Source organism: Tamandua tetradactyla, chromosome 1, assembly GCF_023851605.1.
Source record: "Tamandua tetradactyla isolate mTamTet1 chromosome 1, mTamTet1.pri, whole genome shotgun sequence".
In the NCBI taxonomy this organism is placed as follows: Eukaryota; Metazoa; Chordata; class Mammalia; order Pilosa; family Myrmecophagidae; genus Tamandua; species Tamandua tetradactyla.
In genome coordinates this window covers 212,627,709-212,644,536 of record NC_135327.1, presented here as the reverse complement: position 1 = coordinate 212,644,536, position 16,828 = coordinate 212,627,709, and the positions used below count along the sequence as shown (strand labels likewise).

General features: G+C 38.1%; 1 long non-coding RNA gene across 1 annotated transcript; it reads left to right on the top strand.

The window, feature by feature from the left end:
- Window positions 1-5,204: 5,204 nt before the first annotated feature.
- Window positions 5,205-8,676, top strand: LOC143688013 (uncharacterized). Its single transcript, XR_013177783.1, has 3 exons — window positions 5,205-5,264; window positions 7,376-7,494; window positions 8,466-8,676. It is a non-coding gene; the product is annotated as an uncharacterized LOC143688013 (long non-coding RNA).
- The last annotated feature ends 8,152 nt before the right edge of the window (window positions 8,677-16,828 follow it).

Sequence of the window (16,828 nt, the reverse complement as noted above, 5' to 3'; positions counted from 1 at the left end):
ACTTGGTTGATTCATTTATTTATTGCTGTAACTAAGAGATGCTCAACCAAGCTAAAACATTAGGAAATAAAAGTTCATGGAAAAATGTTTGGTTAACATTATAAAAATTTAATTCAGGGAGATCTTTTTTTCAATTAACAAACAAGGAAGATGACAAGGAAATAGGAGATTCAAATTGAACCCTGTTTATAAATGGTGGAAAAGAAAGGGTAGACCTAAAAATAAGTAAGTGATAAAAATTATGATCAAAATTACATGATTGTCATGATGTTAGACAATAAAACAAATGATATTTTATCTCTACATTAAGTAAGAACTTTCTATAATATCAAATAATTCTACTTGGAAGATAGCTATGAGTGAACTAGTGAACTAGGTGAAACTGCTCAAAGAGATGAATCGAAACCAAAGTGTTTGCCAAGAAAACCATACATTTGGAATGTTAGTTGAAAGGAAATAAATCAACATGGATATAACTGTTCGGGCATATAGAGAAATTAACAAGGCAAGGCAATTGTATGACATAACTATTTTACCATTGCTAGGTCTGGGGAACAGGTCACTCTTAAAATATCAGAAAGCTACATCCTTTGGAAATATGAAATATAGGCAACTGCTTGTGCACCAGTCTATTCTAGCTTCACCCCACATAAAGAAGCCTATTCACGAATGAGTTAGAGGAAGCTAGTAAGTGGCCAAAATAGACCTTGATTTTAAGTGAAATAAAATGTAACTACAACATTGAGCCTATAACCTTGGTAGTAAAATAAAATAAAGTAGAAAAAGCCAAGCTATAATCACAATTTAATATTCACCAGATTGTAAAGTCAATCTAGGAGGAATCATCACAACATGCAAGAAGAAAATTATTACCCAATATAATCTGCCATGAAACATATTCATAGTCATCTAGAGAACCCCAAAATTTGAACGGTGATTTGCTTTAAAATTATGAGTGGACCCAATGGTACTTTATTCATTTCTCTACATCCTCCCTAAGCAGATTGAGGTGTCAGTGCCTGATTCAAATATGCCTCATGCTGAGGATACATAATGTGAACTAAGCACATGGCAGGACCTTCCCTGAGACCAGGATTGTGTTAGCTTCACTAATGAATAATTGACGAGTTACACATTGGGAAGATCAGTGGTCTCAGAGTCAGAGTCAGAAAACCTCAATTCTAATCAACGCTCTGGAATAGGTAGGTTTTGATTCTTGCAGGTAATTTAACCCCTGTTTTCATCTGCCTAAATACAGGCTGTTTCCATCATTCAAAAGGATTGGTAGAACTAAAGGATATTAAACTTTCTTTTAATTCAAACTACATTTAACTATGGTAGTGATGACTGGATTTGGAAGATAATCTGCTATTTCGTAGGCTATTATTATCCCATCTTGATTCATTGGCTATGATTACTCCAAATTACTTGATTGTTTCTTGAAAGATCCTGGAAAAGACCTGGAACCTATTCAAAACATCCATAAACAACTCTTTAGTTATGTCCTTAGCATCTGGAAAGGTGTCTAAGTGCAATCCATTACCGGAAAGAAAATCTTATTTATGAATCATGGATATACAAGGCATTCCAAGAATGGCACAAATTTGCTTTTTTCCCACTGTTAGTTCATTTGGAATTCATCACATCTGGGCATCCAGGAGTCTCTCTTCTCTCACCTGTGGTTCCTTAAAGTTCGTTTGTACATTTCTGATCTTTTCTCTAGTATCCTAACCCCACTTTGGAAAAGCAACACCAGATATTTTCAGCCTCGTACATCCCTGAAGGCTTTGGTTCTTTAAAATCCACCTTACTGAACATACCCACTTTGAAAGTTACTAGAGAAAAGTAGGAAGGAAAGACATGAATGAGGAGAGAAAGCTCCACTCTGCCAAAATACTCTGAGGTTAGCAAAGCAATATTGTGGAGAAATTGAGCTGCTGTTTGATTATGAGATTGTCATAACATGCACGCGGGTTTTCATAACTCAGACCTTAAGTCAGCTTAACAGCTGAATTCAACTACATGTAAATGCAGTCTACTCTCTAGTTTGAGAGGTGAAACATTTGTCCCCAACTTTAGTTTTTGCATAAAAAATTTTCATGCCCTAGGCTCACAATATTGGATTCAAGAATGTCTGCTAATCCTTGCTCTTAAAAGGATGTGTGCATATCCTTTCTTTTGTGTGTCTACGTTAGCATTGTTTATTTTAGGATTGTCATTCCTTGAAGGTAGTAAATAAAAGGCCATTCATTCTCCCTCAGCATTAAAGTTCTGCATACATTTCAAGTGCTTACTATAGCACTTTTGTATCCTTGGCAAATATTGCCACAGAATTTTTTAAAATCTTGAAAGTACTCTCTCTTCTTGAACTTCTATTTTTGTTTTCTGCAGATAAGGACAACTTCTCTACATACCCTACCCATTGCCTTAATCTATATCCACATCTGGATTACCGTCAAAGCTTCTTAACTGGTTTTCCTGCCTCCTGTCTTGCCCCCTCCAAGTCTCGTTCTTACCACATTGTCACTGAAGGATCCTTCAGTCAACAGTTAATTCAGTTACACTGAATATTTTGCTACTTCCCCACTGGTATGCCCTTGCCTTGTCCCTACCACCACACGCACCAGAGCTTCCCTGAGCTCCACCCTAAAATGTTAGAAGGCAGCTCTTCCTGCTCTGTACCCCTAGGGCGTTGGCAAACTCATGTATGGCTTTATATCTCCTATCACAATTATATACAAAGTTAGGAAAATATTTAATTACTATTTATATTCTTCAAAATACCTAGCTCTTATTTGTTTCCAAATAAATAGTTGTTGAATTAGTACAAATTATTCAAAAAGGTTTAACTGGAGATTGTTGCAACACTTGCAACTATGTAAAACCTCCACTTTTCCAAAACTATGGACAATGTAATAATTCCTCTTTCTACCGGTCACACTCCCTGTGGCAGATTAAGTACCCCAGAAAAAATAGGTTCATAATCTTAAATCCCATTCCTATTTAGAGAGGGTGCAAACCAACCCATTGTGAATAAGATCTTTCGAAGTTGTCATTTTTAGTTAAGGTATAGGCAACTGAATCAAGAATTTCTGTCCAGCCAGAGTGCTACCCATCCCAGAGGAAGGAAGTTTTCCAGTCTTTGAAACCATGAAGCAAAAAAGATTCCTATTATTGAGCCAACCCATTGTGTGGTATTTGTAGAACAGCCAGGAAACAAAGTCACATCCCAACCGACAACATCAGCAAACACAGGGAAGCAGCTGCATTGAAAAGAGTTCTGGAGACCCTAGTTCTAGTGCTCACTCGGTCACTACAGCGCTATGCAGCCTTAAACTAGTACTGTCCCCACCCATTAAGTCAGGGAATTGACCTGTAGTTTCCGAGCATCCCCTGAGGAGGCTTACAGCTCCTCCAGGGGGCTAAGGGACGCCTGAGCAGGCCTTGTGGTATCAAGGGCTCTCCTCTCAGCTCAGGTGGTCCCCCTGAGGCCTGCTTTACCCGCTGGTAAAACCCCGCTGGGGTTTCATGTGCAACTTCCTTTAGAAATACGCTTTTCAGAAAACTAAAAAGTCTGACCACAGCTGGTCTGGGTGCTCTCCCAGGTTCCTCCTGGGTCTCTGGTTTGAATATGAAAATCATCGCAGCAGTAGGCTGCTACCGAGAGAGAGAGCTCCCATTTGGAATTTCAAGGATCTGAGATTATACACTATACACAACAGCAAGAATGAATCAGAGAGGACGCAGGAAACAGTGTGCACACAGTCATCTGGGGCCTGAAACAGGAGGAGATGACAGCACAGGAGCCCTTAAACCCAGCGCCTGAGCCTAACGCACCTGCCTGGGATACGGCGCCGCCTCCCCGCTGCGCATGCGCAGGCTCTACGCCCGGAGGCCCGCCCCACACTGCAGTTTTCAGGGAAAGGCTGTTTTGAAACCCAAGAGAATACAGTTAAAAGCCCCCTGGATATCCTTTTCTGGGAAGGATATAAAGAGAGATAGCAATATAGAAAATGCATACACGAATAACAGCTGGAATTCTCTGGTTTGGTGATGTTGGCTTGATAAATCCGGGCGCCTGCTTTCTTTTGGCAGCAAAGACCCGGCACTGTGATGGCCCGGGGTTGTGAAGGATAAAAACAGAGCCCCTGCTTTTTGGCAGTGTTTTTCATAAGTTGGAAGCACAGACATCTTTATGCAGACAGTCACATTTTCTTCTTGAAAAGGAATCACTCCATAAAGAATACTTCTTGATTTTGTATAATCCAGCTAAGAAAAACAATAGAAACGAAATTTACATACTCAGAGGAGATTTCCTAAAATCTGGCTTGTAACCAATGGTTTCCTTCCATCCCTCTTCTAATTACATGAGCATCAAACATATTTATTTTTCCAAAATATGTTTTAACCACAAACATCCTAAAAAGCAAACTCAGGCAGTTTGGTGCAGCCCTCTGCCCTTCCATGCCCACAGCTTTGATGACTCTGCTGAAGCTGATGAGAGCAACGCTTTCTGAGCAGGACTGATTGTAAAGCAGCCTGAATATCAGCCTATTTTTATTCTTCGGGTGCGCTGTCATTGCCCTGCAAAACATGACATGTGATTCTTTAAAGCTCCAGAATTAAACCATACTCAATATAGAATGATTCATCTAGCAGATGCATTGACTATTTACTCAATAAATCGCACAACCTCGCTTCATGTGTTCAAATATGAGTTTCAGGAAAGCAAGCTCCTCAGGTGTGTACCAGCCCCCCATGCCCCCCCCCCCATATCCCCAGCACTTATATTTTATAAGTGGAGCTCAAGAAATCAGGGCCACATTATCACTTTCATGGGCCTTACACACTTATTACTTTGGGGGTCTGCTTCTCGTTTCCTTAAGAAGCATGTTTTATGACTTTCAGTTGGTATAAAGAAAAATGTAATCCAAACCAGATTTCTTGTTATTTAATTCATTTTTTCTTCTAATTTTAAAAGAAATTAAAATTAAAACATTTCTCTATCTCTTGAAAAGATCGGCAGCTCTAGGCCCTGTACCTGCTGTGTCTAATGGATGAGTCAGTCCTACGAGGAATAGCTGTTGAATGAAAATGAATGTAGCAGAGAAGAATTGCCCCTTTGCTCCTTTGTCCTACATGACATTTCAGACTGTGATGTGGTTTTGAAGCCACTATGAGAAAACAAGCAGCAGATCAAGGTCAGCTGAAACCCTGCCAATGGTATAAGAAACCAATCCATCTTTTCCTTGTATGTTTTACAGGTAAGAAAACTTAAGCTTACAGGGGTCAAACTTTTCCAAGACTCCATAACTAGTTAGTAGAGAAACAATGATAAGAACCTACAACTCAGTGCTCTTTCTACCATATCACTCCTTTTTTGTTCCTGAGACTGAAAACCCAAGTTCCCCTGCCCTCAACCTACTTTTTGAGACTCATATCCCATCTCTCCCATACACTCAAATAGTCAACTTTTCTACCTTTTTGAATTGTACCCATGTACTTAGAGCCAAATATTTATGCAACACCCACCATGTGCCAGATACTAAGATGAATGTGGGATTATAAAAACAAATAATTCACACACTTCCAAGTCTTTGCTCAGGTCCTTGAATCCTCCTAGAATTTTCTTCTAGTACATTCCCCAAGATTATCTCTATCTTTTAAATTCTATGTGATTGTTACCAGACAAAGGTGGTAGATTCTTTTGCCCAATGTGTTCAAATGAACAATTCCTGAGACACCAGGATTTCAAAGAGAGAATAAGTTTATTACTAGTTGCATACTAGAAGAGCAGATGGCCTATCAGCCCAAAATCTGTCTCCCAGAACTGCAGTAATTTTTATAGTTTTATTAGAAAAAAAGATGAGCAGGATTTAGGATAAGGAGCACAGTGACCCCAGATGATGTAATTAGAGGTGATCTAATTATTGAGCATGTGCAGATTGATTACTTGTGTAGTCACAGAACGTATGTAAGAAAATGGTGGCCTTAATATGATGGTAGGTGTGATTTTTGGTATTATTATGAGGTATAGGTGACTTGTAGGTTAAAGTCTAAGCTATTATGTGTGTCAGGTGGGCCCACTTTGGTTAGATCCAGTCTTTGTTATTACGATAATTTTGGATTTGGGATGGTTAGTTCTTGACTGATCCAAGACTTTCCATTAATAAACATTAGTGGCTGTCTTTAGTGATTACAAGTCTCTAAAGTTGAAAAACTAGATAAATGGGTACAAATGAAGGTTAGTTATATGGTTTTTACAATCACAGGGTCAGAAGATAAAGGCTATACAATCATTATCAGAGATCAAGGCAGCTGGATTACAATTCAGAGATTCCAGGTATTTCCCTCAGTCTCCTCCAATGTACCAGAAAGCCAAAAGGAGTATTTACACAATGATTTAGTAAACAAAATCATCCCTTAAATCTTGATTTCTCTGGTACATGATCTTTCAAAATCAGATCAAATCCCATCTTCTTTATGAAAACTTTTTTGAGGCTATCATAATTAGTCTTTCTCTTCTGTCAGCTCCAAGACTATTAATGATATTGTGGCCATTCTGTTTTTTACTAAAGAATATTACAAAGACTCTATCTTCTCTTTCATGCTGCAAAGTCCTTGAAGCAAAGAGTGCACTTAATTAATTAATCACAGTACCTAGCTAAGGGTCTCACCTTCATTCATTTATCTATTCATTCATGCATTTTTTCTTTTTTAATCAAATATTTATCAAGGGTCTACAGTATTTTGTGTGCTCAAGAAACAGAAAAAAGTGTAATCATTCTTCCAACTTCAACGTCTGGTTGCACCTTATAGTACAATAGCTGAAACTAGGAAAGTTAATGTGCTTGTCTCATATTTTCCTTTGGAATCTTTGATTCCTTCTTAATTTCCTATATACTGTATGAAATTGCATAAAATACTCACAAACTAGTATGTGAGAGGTGAGAGAGGTCCTTCGAGGCTGGCGTTGTTTAAGATTTCAAGACGAAATAATAATTTGCCTGGGATGTAGCTGAGCCTTGAATGATGAGATCATTCAAGTGGGGAGCAGTATGATCAAAAAGTGTCAGGCAGCAGTAACATGGTGCGAGTAGAGGAAGGGGAAACCAAGAAAACAGGAGGAGTGAGTTCACAAAAGGAATTTACATAGGTAGGAGATAGGATGAGGTTCAGATTTAGGACTTTGGAAGGTTGCAATCACAATACCTTTTAACAGAAATCAAATCTTCAGATAAGGTATAGATCTCTTAGGAGTGGTAACTCCACAACGACTTTGTTTATTCTATTGAGAATTTCAGCCTGCCCCAAGAAAAATCAATGGCTGCATCTTCATTCCTTTTACTTATAAGCCTCCTTTTTAATTCTGCAGTGATGAATTGGGTAAATCGTGATTTCAAGGCTGTGGGTGAATGGAGACACGCTACTTCCAAGAGCAATACCTCATTCATTCCTCAAGGACTCAGCAAACTCATAATTTCACTATTTGAGGTACAGTGTGGGGAATGGTTTGAAGAACTATGGAGACAACGAAAGGATACTTGCAGTCACTTAATAGTTTTATCTTCATTTCCTTTTTTTCTGAGCCAAACCAAACCTAAGACTAAAATGAGTCTTGCTATCTTTATTTCTTGCTCTTCTTAGAGACCTACACAGCCACCAGTAGACACTACAGTAAACACTTTCTATACTTTGTCTTCCTTATAGCTCACAAAAGAGGGCTAATAATGTGGTATGTAGCAGTATTCTCACTACACAGATAAGACACGGAGTAGACAGAAGAAGGAATGTGTTCAAGTTCACCTATCTAGAAAGATGCAACTTAAGTCCTTAGGAAAGCAAACCTCTATCTCTTTGGAACCAGCTGAAAGTGAACCATCTGCCCTCCACATGTTTGCTTCTCCATTGCTTTTCCAAAGTGCACTTAACCTTTGGCAACCACAATTTTGTGTGTGTGAATTGAAGTTGTTGGATCAGGTGATTTTTAATGTCTACATCACCGTGTTTTTTCTTCTTTCACTCTCTCTCTTCTTTTCCACACCCAAAATTCCAGTCAGTGCTAGGGTGGGACAGGGGGGTTGGGGAATCAGTATAAAAATTTGAGAGAAAAAGAGTTATGGTCAGTGAAGATTAAGGAAAGGAAGGTAGATTTTCTACTTTTTCTCTCAAATAATATGAGATAAAAGAATGTGAGAATAGTGGGATTCAGAGAATAATGCTTTCTTTTTTTTCCAAATAATTTATTAAGGGTAAAAGTTCTGATTTACCTCTAAAGAGAGATTAAGTTATAGGACTGTGGTGGTTTGAAGCTATACGTATCCCAGAAAAGTATGTTAAGGTTAATCCATTCCTGTAGATGTGGACCCATTTTAAGTAGGATGCTGTGTGAGGTTACTTAAGTTAAGGTATGACCAATTTCATTCAGAATAAATCTTAATCCTTTTACTGGAATCCTTTAAAAGAGAATGAGATCCAGCTAAAGAGAGAGAAAGCCATGGAAGCAAGAAGCCAAATATCAACAGAATTCAGAAGAGAAGGAAGAGACTAGCAGACATCTCCACACGCCTTGCCATGTGACAAAGGAGTCCAGGATCATGGGTAGCCAGTCTTCGGTAAGAAAGCATCACCTTGATGATGCCTTGATTTGGACATTTTCATGGCCTCAAAACTGCAAGCCTGCAAGCTAATAAATTCCCATTATTAAAAGCCAACCCTATTTTATGGTATCTATTTTGAGCAGCTTAGCAAACTAAAACAAGGACATAAGACATAAAGTGCCAGTGTCTTAAAGATAGCATAGAAATTAAAAAAAGAAAAGCATAACATTTTCTTCCTGATTAAAAAATGTTAATTCATTCTAGTAATGCAGAATCATTATGGATAGATATATGAAAATGTATTATTTTTCAGGTAATATACTATGGCTACTTTCATAATTAAAAAATTAATTCCCATAAAAGTTGCTCTAAATAATGTTCATAAAGTAATTGTGTGGTTCTTTAGCCATGCCCATAAAAATGTATTTATATACTGTTTCATTTAGATTAAATTTGCTTGTGAAAATATTCTTGTCTGCCACTATCTTTAGAAAGCAGTCCTTTTCTACGGCTTAAAAAAACTTATAGATGGTGCAAAATTATATCCATTTGGGTTCTTTAACTAAATCCTATTTAAAAATTTTTATTCCTAAAGAAGAATCTACCAATAAAATGGAAGGAAGGGGAATATAGAATGCTTCTTTTATAAATTTTATTATAACTTAAGAAGCATTTTTCTTCATTCTAAATATTTAATGTGGATTATTTTTATATATTGTAGGAGTGAACCATTAAACTATTGAAACTTTGAATGGTATGATACTGGATTCTACAACTCTAAGTATCAAGTGATATCCAATATAAATCATCAGTTGAGATGTTTTTAAGCAGTGGTGTTACAGGAACAAACTGCAAACATAACTACAATACACAAAAAGGAAAGCACATCATCTTTGTGGAATGGGATAAAAAATTTTGAGTTGGGGAGGAATAAGCAATGAGACTCTTGCTTTTGCTCCTTTTCATTTCACAGTTTGATTTATCTGATACTACCACTTTTACCTACTACTTGCAGGGTTTTCATTTAATGAAGATGCATATGTATAGTAGACCTACTTTTCAAAATATAAATCCAGGAATACATTATGGCCTAAACTAACACCCACTTATTTGAAATGGATTGTGTAGCTTTCGTGGGAGCATAAAAATATTCTCAATCTGTAAAATAGATGCTTTTTTCCCCAGTTGCTGGATTTCTAGTCAAACAAATGGAAAGGGTTGAAGACAGGATCACTTGGAAATCCGTGATGTTCATGAAATTTAAGAGGTAGTAAGAGTCCAGGTGGAGGGGAGGGCTGTATACACATCTGGGCTTTATAAACATGCATTTAGCTCTAGTCTCAGGGAATTCTTAAGATTAATTAGTCTGCTAACATCAGGTACAAGGTTGTCCCCCAGATTTAATGACCTTTGCTTGATGATGTCAAATACACTGAAATCCATGAGACAAGCCAAATCTCTGCTGATTTGAAGCACCTGGGATCTCTATCGTTCATATGTTTTCATTTAAGGGTAAATTTACACCACAAGAGCTCAAAGAAAAGTTCCAAAATATATTGCTGCAATGTTAGATTTAACCAATTGGCATATAGTTAAGTCGTACATAGATGTTTCACATGATATGTGTAAATCCTTTATTAACGATGTCAGCTGTTGACAAATTACGTGCAATTCTATCATTGGCAAGAAACGTATACATATGCCTCATTGACATACTGAGTTATGGGGCTACATCTATGTTAGTGGAAAAAAGAGAATGCACAGCTATTCATGGGCTCAGATCAATAAGAACAGCCTGAAAGGGCCTTATTTAAATGACAATGGTGTTATATGCCTTATGAATATCTATTAGGTGCTAAAACTGCACAGATTTGATTTTCCTAATCTACAAAGAAATCTTCATTCTGGGCTGAGGATGGCTCCTAGCCACTTGTAACTTTATAATAGGCACCCAGATAAGGAGAGGGGCTTTGCAGGCTTGTTGGCTGGCATGCTACCAGCCGGCCACTGGCCTCTTTTATTTGTCTAAAGAAGTGTAGTAACAATAGTTCCATTATGGCCACCATGTGCTTACTGTATGGGCCAGTCTTAACTATTTCAACTGCAAGATCAAAATGAGCATAACTAATGGAGCCATCAAAGAAATAGGGTTAAAGTCCTGATTTGTAAACACCCACACATTGAACATTCCTCACCAGGGCTTTTCCCAAGGGAAAAATGGCCTGGAAAGGCTGATGGGACACAGCCAAGAAGGCTGAAGACCGTTCTGTGCCAGGTTGCCCTCTCCGAACTTTCATCTCTCTGAGTTCATCCTGGCGAGTAATGGGGATTCCAAAAGAGACAGAATGAGGCTGAGGAGTGTCCGGGTTTCTCACATATCCCAGGGGGCACTGTGACAGTGGGGCATCCCTGGGCATTGTGTCACACTGAGGGCATGGGAGGAGGGAGACATCCAAGTCCCCATGGTGCCAAGATCTAGGGTGTCAAAATACAATAGTCTGCACAATGGAAGGATGTGGGTTAAGATCAAAGGAAACTCACATTCAAATGAACAAACAGTATATAATTTGGTCTAAGGAGCCAGATTCCCATCCCATGTAAATGTGTGGAATTGGCTGCTGGAAGGGGGTTAGTAACCATGGTATTTGCAGGAACTTTAAATATCTGGTCTGAGAAAACAGAGTCTGGAAAGTGTTCTTGAAAGTGTAGTAGTGCATTTGTCCAGAAATGTTTACAGACTCTCTTGTGAAAGTAAACAAGAGGCAAGAAGGTTAAAATCAAATTCTAACCGGTATAAGCCAACCACCAATTGGGTCAGAATGGATCACGAGAAATCAGTAACTTATTGGCAAATTGATAATTACATTAAAAGGCAGACTATGATTTCATGACATTGCTGCAACTTCTTAAAACTGACGCGAGTCTTGATAACAGATCAAACCAGTAGAAAAACAAAACCAACCAAACCAAACACCCTACTGAGATTCATAGCCCTGACTATAAACCTATTCCAATGAATTAAATGAATTAAAGTACACTTTAATTTTGCATAAGCTACAAGTAATGAATGGCAGCCATTTTACTGTATAATTTCAAATGACTCTACTCTGATGAGCTGTTTCGTTTCTTTCTTCACTGAAGAGTACGCATCTTTTAAAAGGGTAATATCGATACTGCATTCTCCGGGTGTTTTTTCATTCCACTTCCACCTTTCAACTTCTCTCTGAGTGGTTTTCCCAAGTTTCTGTCCTGACATTTTTTTTTGTCCTTGCTCCTGAGAAAGAAAAGCAGTCTCTGCCACCCGGGATATTCAGGAGTTTGCTTGGTCCTATCAGCTTGTCCTACATGTTGTTATGACCTGGTCTGGCATTCCCAATTTGGCTTGCTGTTATCCTCTTGAATATAAACAATCTTGCAGAGCATCAGACAAAGCCACTCTGATGACCAGGATGCTCTGTCCTGGCTAATAGGAGTGACTGCCAATTATAGATTTTTCTGTCCCTCTTTGGATAAGATGTATAAAGATACCCGATCATAGAATTCTCCCTGCTTCCTGATCACATCCAATCCAGAGCAACCTCCCACTGCTGTAAACTCTCTCCAATATCACCTACCACAAGTTCAAATCCTATGATAAGCCCTGTCTAATACCTTCTTACTGACGCTCCACAGGGTATTCTTTTTCTTTCACTGCAGTGAGTAATAAAGTCAATTTATTCAACCATAGGTGTGCTTCTGGTGGTCTTTGGCTGGAGGATATGCCACATTCCATTCATTGACATACTTATTTGCAGCCAGGGATTCAACTGTTGTCTCTAGGCAGATGGCTCACAGATCTCCATTTCTAGCATTGACCTCTCATTTGGATCAGACTCAAAATTTCAAATGCCTACTAAATATCCCCAGATGCCATGTTGCTGGAAATTCAGATTCAATTTGTCCCAAACTAAACTCATCATCGTTTTTCCCATAAATCTCCTCTAGTTCCAACAGCTCTCATCTCTTACAGTGATACTGAAAATGTGTAGACTCTCAGGCTATTAACAGGAAATAGTACATATAAAAAAATTGAAAGTTGCTAGAGAATATGCCAGGAACACTGAAGAAGCACTTAGACAAATGTGAAATATGTATTCGAGTACCTATAGCTTTGTTTATTCTTTATTTATTAATTAAAAAAATTAACAACAAACAAAAACTTTAACATATTCTATTTTACATATATAATCAGTAATTCTTAATATCATCACATAGTTGCATATTCATCATCTCTTAGAACATTTGCATCAATTTAGAAAAAAAATAAAAAGAAAACAGAAAAAGAAATAAAACGATAACAGAAAAAAAAAGATTATACATACCATACCCCTTACCCTTCGCTTTCATTTATCACTAGCATTTCAAACTAAATTTATTTTAACATTTGTTCCCCCTATTATTTACTTTTTTCTTTCTTTCTTTATTTTTTTTAACATGGGCAGGCACCGGGAATCGAACCTGGGTCCTCTGGCATGGCAGGCGAGCATTCTTGCCTGCTGAGTCACCGTAGCCTGCCCTATTTTTATTCCATATGTTCTACTCATCTGTTGATATGGTAGATAAAAGGAGCATCAGACACAAGGTTTTCACAATCACAGAGTCACATTGTGAAAGCTATATCATGTTCAATCATCATCAAGAAACATGGCTACTGGAACACAGCTCTACATTTTCAGGCTGTTCCCTACAGCCTCTCCACGACATCTTGAACAACAAGGTGATATCTACTTAATGCATAAGAGTAACCTCCAGGAAAACCTCTCGACTCTGTTTGGAATCTCTCAGCCATTGATACTTAGTTTCATTTCACTCTTCCCCTTTTTGCTCGAGAAGTTTCGCTCAATCCCTTGATGTTAAGTCTCAGCTCATTCTAGAGTTTTTCTCAATCCCTTGATGCTGAGTCTCAGCTCATTCCAGGATCTCTGTCCCACCTTGCCAGGAAGGTCCACACCCCTGGGAGTCATGTCCCATGCAGAGAAGGGGAGGGTGGTGAGATTGCTCGTTGTGTTGGCTGGAGAGAGAGGCCACATCTGAGCAACAAAAGAGGCTCTCCTGGGGGTGACTCTTAGGCCTAAATTTTAAGTAGACTTGACCTATCCTTTGTGGGGTTAAGTTTCATATGAACAAACCCCAAGACTGGAGGCTCAGCCTATAGCTTTGGTTGTCCACACTGCTTGTGAGAATATCAAGAACTCAACTTGGCCAAGTTGAATTTCTCCTCGTTCTCACCATTTCCCGAAGGGGGCTTTGCAAATACTTTTCCACTCACTGATCACATCACTCTGGGATTCATCTGGGCATCACTCTGGACAAACCAACAAAATCTCATGTCCTACCTGAGATTCCAAGTACTTATGGTGTTCAATCAAACTATCTACATAAGTTATATTAGGAAATGCACTAGTCAAAATATAAATTTTGTAACAAATAAACATTTTTTTGCTTTAGTCTCACACATAAGGTGACATTTTAAAATATTAATTACCATCTATTTTCAGCACCCTGCAATAATGACATTCCTTTATTCTTCCTCATGCAAAAACATTTTTAAAATTTGTACATTGTAGATTTCACTATTATTATACACTCTAGGCATTCCTAGATTATACCATCTCAATCTTTAACATCTATCTTTCTTTCTGATTTCATTTATGTCCCCAGCCCTCCTCCCTCTATCATTCTCACATGCAGCTTCATTCAGTGTTTTAACATAATTGTATTACAGTTAGGTAGCATTGTGCTGTCCATTTCTGAGTTTCTGTCTCCAGTCCTGTTGCACAGTCTGTATCCCTTCAGCTCCAATTACCCAATATCTTACCCTATTTCTATCTCTTGATGGTCTCTGTTACCAACGAAATATTCCAAGTTTGTTCACTAATGTCAGTTCATGTCAGTGAGACCATACAGTATTTGTCCTTTAGTTTTTGCTTGTTTATTCTTAATGTTCTTAAGACATTGAATAGAAATAATGAAATAGCCAATATTCAAAGTTTAATAATATGTTGTGACAATGTAAGATACTGATAATCTTAATCTAGAAGATTTGATTGGGGGAAAAATTACCTAACGTAGCTATTTGCTTTCGCAGTGGTGCTATTTAAAATTCCTGGGAAATCCTAGCCTTGGATGACTTATACTGCTCTTTCATCACCATTTGCATTAGCTTTGTGCCAATGAAAACTGAAGAAAGTTGCCATTTACTAAAACATTAATCTCCACAATGGTGAGAATTACTTAGTTATTCTTAGACATTGCACCTGTGATGCTGCCCACCCCAGTCTATTTAGGTCTGCAAATTCAGTATTTAATAACAGTATTTTCCTCCTACTTTATCTGCCTTTGAAACATGGGTAAGTTGCAGTAACCCTGATGATGGCCTTCTGATCTAAAATGATAGTTTCTGAAACTGGATTTTCATCAGAAACTCACTGGAGCTGTCTTCTTTCATTTCATTTCTTTCTCTTAAGAAATAAAGATCCCAGATTCCCTCCTTCCATTGCATGCACCATCCCCAAGACTCTACTTCAGAAGGTTTGGGGGCTGAAAACCAGAAATGCATATGTGAAAAATACAGAACAATAACAAAAAGCTTTCCCCAGGAAGTACTAATGATCAGCAAGACTTAGAACTACTTATTAAACAAAATTATTTACATGCTGGATATTGTAATTGAGTCAATACAAAATAGTCTAATTCGTTTTTCCTTGAAGATACGAAAATAAAATTTTCCTTCTCATATGAAAAAACTAAAGATTTGGGTGCACGGGTGATTCAGTGGTAGAATGCTCATCTTACATGCGAGAGACGTGGGTTCGATACCCTGACCATGCACCCAAAACCAACCAACCAAACAAACAAACAAGAAAAACTAAAATAGGTAAAGCAAACATATTTAGAATGCTCTCTCTAAGTATTTTGAAAGTAAAACCTTTCAAAAAAAAATTTGGGGACAGAAAAAAAAGTACTGCTTGCCTGCCACATGTTCTGTTTTCCTGACAGTAGCTGCTGTTGCCATCTTCTCTTCTTGGGTTCATCTACTTGGTGAACCTCTCAAGGAGTCAATCGGGGAGTTAGAATTTACTTCCAACAGATTGTAAATTTCTTAAGGGCAACATTTGTGTCTATCCTTTTCATTCCCATATCCCTGTTGCATTTAAGGGCATCTAACCCAGAGTGTGTTGACTATTTGTTAAATGAATGAATAAAAAATGGATGAACAAATTTACATTCAAGGAAGTGTATCTTCATGTCAGCAGCACAAACCTGACTGTTGTTCTGGAACCAGAATGAAGTCATTTGCCCTCTCAGAAATGAGAATACTGACCTAAGCTCCCCATAAAAGGGAAGGCAGTCTTACTGGTGTAAACTATGTTTAGAAAAGTTTACGATAGTGCTATATAATGTGAAATAATATACCAATAGGCATTGGGCCACTGATAATAAATAAGTCTCTGACTGCCTTGGAGAAAGTAGTGTAATGCAAGTAAAAAGTTTATGATAGTGCTATATAATGTGAGATAATATCCTATCATTAGGTATTGGGCCACTGATAACAAATAAGGCCCTGAATGCCTTGGAGAAAGTAGTGTGATGCAAGGAAAAAGGCATTCCTGAAAACCTAGGTTCCAGACCCATACCTGTCACCAATTTAATTGCATGAACTTCAACTCTACCTGTCAACTTTAGTATTGGGCCACTGATAACAAATAAGGCCCTGAATGCCTTGGAGAAAGTAGTGTGATGCAAGGAAAAAGGCATTCCTGAAAACCTAGGTTCCAGACCCATACCTGTCACCAATTTAATTGCATGAACTTCAACTCTACCTGTCAACTTTAGGGGTGTCTCAGTTTGGCACAGGCTAGGAGGCTTAAACATGGGGAACTCATTGGCTCACAGTTTGGAGGCGAGAAGTCACCATCAGGGCATCAGCACACCTTGCTGATAATCAGTTTTTGCCTCTGTCACATGGTGATCTGTCTCTTTCTGTCCCCTCCTGTGGCTTCTACAGCATGTTCAAATTTCCTCTGCATATAAGGACTCCAGTCTTATTGCATTAAAACCCCATTTCACTCTGGACTCATTGTCTTTGAAGATCCCATTTATAAATGAGTTCACATTCACAGGATTGGGGATTAGAACTTGAATGTCTTTGTGAGGGACGTGATTCAATTGAACCCAGTAGCCTTCAC